At 49.1% G+C, this 3,231-nt stretch overlaps 2 non-coding genes across 2 annotated transcripts in view; both read left to right on the top strand.

Moving 5' to 3' along the window:
* Window positions 1-1,993: 1,993 nt before the first annotated feature.
* Window positions 1,994-2,146, top strand: LOC124319445. The gene has a single exon (XR_006913141.1). It is a non-coding gene; the product is annotated as a 5.8S ribosomal RNA (ribosomal RNA).
* A 641-nt stretch (window positions 2,147-2,787) lies between these two features.
* LOC124319444 overlaps window positions 2,788-3,231 on the top strand; it is a 4,575-nt gene continuing 4,131 nt past the window's right edge. Inside the window, exon 1 of the ribosomal RNA XR_006913139.1 lies at window positions 2,788-3,231. This exon is cut by the window's right edge and continues 4,131 nt beyond it. This is a non-coding gene — a ribosomal RNA (large subunit ribosomal RNA).

The raw sequence follows: 3,231 nt of genomic DNA, 5'->3' as shown, positions 1-3,231 counted from the left end.
ATGCCAACCAGCAATCCGTCGGAGTTACTCCAATGACTCGACGGGCAGCTTCCGGGAAACCAAAGTCTTTGGGTTCCGGGGGAAGTATGGTTGCAAAGCTGAAACTTAAAGGAATTGACGGAAGGGCACCACCAGGAGTGGAGCCTGCGGCTTAATTTGACTCAACACGGGAAACCTCACCAGGCCCGGACACTGGAAGGATTGACAGATTGAGAGCTCTTTCTTGATTCGGTGGGTGGTGGTGCATGGCCGTTCTTAGTTGGTGGAGCGATTTGTCTGGTTAATTCCGATAACGAACGAGACTCTAGCCTGCTAAATAGGTGACGGGTTTTATCAATTGAAACCGAAGGGAGTACGGAGGCGTCGGGATCAGGTGGCGGCGATTCGGGTCTCGGTGGGACTGGTTCCTTTAGTGAGGCAATCTCTCGGCTTGGTTTCGTTGTGCTTTGTTCGTCGGGTGTACGGCCTTCACGGGTTGGTTGCCTGGCGGATGAGGTATGGCGGGGCTTTGTCGGGAATGTCTCGCGGGGGCTGGCTCTATTGTTATTCGGTCGTCGTCATCCCCGGCGATACCTTCTGCTCTCGCGTCCGTCACGCAGTCTTCTTAGAGGGACAAGCGGCGTCCAGCCGCGTGACAGTGAGCAATAACAGGTCTGTGATGCCCTTAGATGTCCTGGGCCGCACGCGCGCTACACTGAAGGAATCAGCGTGTTTCACTCTCCCTGTCCGAAAGGACCGGGTAACCGCTGAACCTCCTTCGTGGTTGGGATTGGGGACTGCAATGATCCCCATGAACCAGGAATCCCTAGTAGGCGCGGGTCACTAGCCCGCGTCGATTACGTCCCTGCCCTTTGTACACACCGCCCGTCGCTACTACCGATTGAATGATTTAGTGAGGCCTTCGGACGGGCTTGTCGGGGTGCCGTCGAGTGGGGAGCAATCTCTGCCCGTGCGGTGCCTACCAACGGCGAGACTGAAAGATGGTCGAACTTGATCCTTTAGAGGAAGTAAAAGTCGTAACAAGGTTTCCGTAGGTGAACCTGCGGAAGGATCATAAACGAACAAGACAAATGTTTTGCGCATATGGCTTTGGTTGAGCACGAAACAACTAAAAGTTGCAAAACAAAAAAAACCCCATCAAAAGTCTTTCGGCGTAAGACATCGTATGAACTATGTGTGGGTTGACGGAAGAAAATCATTTATTTTGAACGGGTATCAGGCGCTCTGATGCGCGGTGGTTTAAAGCGGATTCGCCTTTTCAAATTGATTTTTCTTTCCTCTCGGCTCAAAAAAAAACACAAAGTCTTTCGATTTGGTCTATGGCCGTGAGCAAATTCTTCCTGCTTCGATGGTGAATGTCTCTATAGATTCATTCGACCTTTAGCGGCGCTCACAGTGTTGACGTTAGTAGAGTGAAGAATACGATAGCCCGCCTGGGCCGCGAGTACCGAAGGAACAATAAAGGAGATTTTATAAAGTCTTAGTCCCTAAATCAAACACTTTGAAAAATAAAAACTCGGTGGATGGAGAGTCGGAAAAAAAAAAAAAAAACATCAAGATTTTGAACGGGTATCAGGCGCTCTGATGCGCGGTGGTTTAAAGCGGATACGCCCAATCGAAATTGTTTTTTTTTTGTTTCTCTCTTCGTCTTCGGGATTTTTTGATTCTCGGTGGGGGACGAAAGTGTGAGACTTTACTCTGGACGTTCTTTTCGGGCGTAGATACTCGTGGTTGCGTGCGTGTGCGTCGTATAGACTAACACTCCAAAGCCCGACACTATGCCGTTGAAAACCGAATGTTTTTTAAGCTTGCCCTTCGCCCTCTCGATGAAGTAGGAAGAATTCAAAATCACAATAACACACTAAACCCAAATTCTAGTACGAGTGTTTATCGGAACATTTTCTTTCTGGCTTTCTTTCTCCGCCCTCGCATTCATTTGCTTGGGCGGGTTGGAGAAAAAGAGAGAAGAAAACGAATATGTCGTTTTATATACGACCCTGAACGGTGGATCACTAGGCTCGTGGATCGATGAAGAGCGCAGCAAAGTGCGCTAATCCATGCGAACTGCAGAACACATGGAGCATCGAAATCTTGAACGTAAATGGCGGCCCAGCTTCTCGCTCGGGCCACATCTGACTGAGGGTCGGTCGAATGATGAACGAACAGAGATTTTTTCAGTCTTGGTTTTGCATGTTGGGTCGCGGCGAGATTTATTTTTCACCCGGCCTGACCGCATAAAAGCTCCCGAATCTCTAACGTCTGGGTGCCGCGCGACTTAAGTGTCCGCGATGCCTCAAATACAAAAAAGGGGGAAAAATAAAAGAAGGTTCGCCCTGTTTTGTTTTTTTCCTCTCTATTCAAAAGAAACCTTTTTCGATGGCAAAACAGATGGGAAATTTTTGAGCCAACTCAAAAAAAAATTTTAGAAATAAACACATCTTCTCGAACAAGGTGTCGGCTGCGTGTGCGCGATATACCGCTTCAACGCGAGTTTAGTTGTGTGTGTGCGCCGGGCGTGTCGAAGTGTCGACCACCGCGAATTATCACTCACTCTAACCGCTCGTTATGCAAGCTTGGTTCGCGCACGACGCGTTGTTTCAATACAAAAAGCCGCAGGACGCCCTGTCACTTTTCGTAAATTAATTTTTGCGAATAACGAGAGACTCGCTTTATTTCGAAAAAAAAAAATTTGAACCGGCAATTATTCAATCTTTCCCGGCTTTAAAACGCCAAAGTCTGCCGAGCTAGATAAAGTGTTGTCTCCTTTTGAAAACAAACAATTCATTCTGACCTCAGTTTAGATGAGACTACCCGCTGAACTTAAGCATATCAGTAAGCGGAGGAAAAGAAACTAACAAGGATTCCCTTAGTAGCGGCGAGCGAACAGGGATGAGCCCAGCACCGAACCTCGCGCCCGGTTGAGCGGGTGCCGAGGAATGTGGTGTTCGGGAGGATCGTGCGCGTCTGTCCGGTATCTATCGTCCAAGTCTCCATGAACGGGGCGAGCAACCCACAGAGGGTGTCAGGCCCGTAGATAAGACGAGCCGAGACCGTGCATCGGATCCCTTCCCAAGAGTCGGGTTGCTTGAGCGTGCAGCCCTAAGCGGGAGGTAAACTCCTTCTAAGGCTAAATATCGCCACGAGACCGATAGCGAACAAGTACCGCGAGGGAAAGTTGAAAAGAACTTTGAAGAGAGAGTTCAAGAGTGCGTGAAACCGTTCAGGGGGTTA

The sequence above is a fragment of the Daphnia pulicaria genome, unplaced genomic scaffold (assembly GCF_021234035.1).
Source record: "Daphnia pulicaria isolate SC F1-1A unplaced genomic scaffold, SC_F0-13Bv2 h1tg000165l, whole genome shotgun sequence".
NCBI classification, from domain to species: Eukaryota; Metazoa; Arthropoda; class Branchiopoda; order Diplostraca; family Daphniidae; genus Daphnia; species Daphnia pulicaria.
Note: the sequence above shows the minus strand (reverse complement) of the source record. Positions and strands in the feature narration are given on the sequence as shown.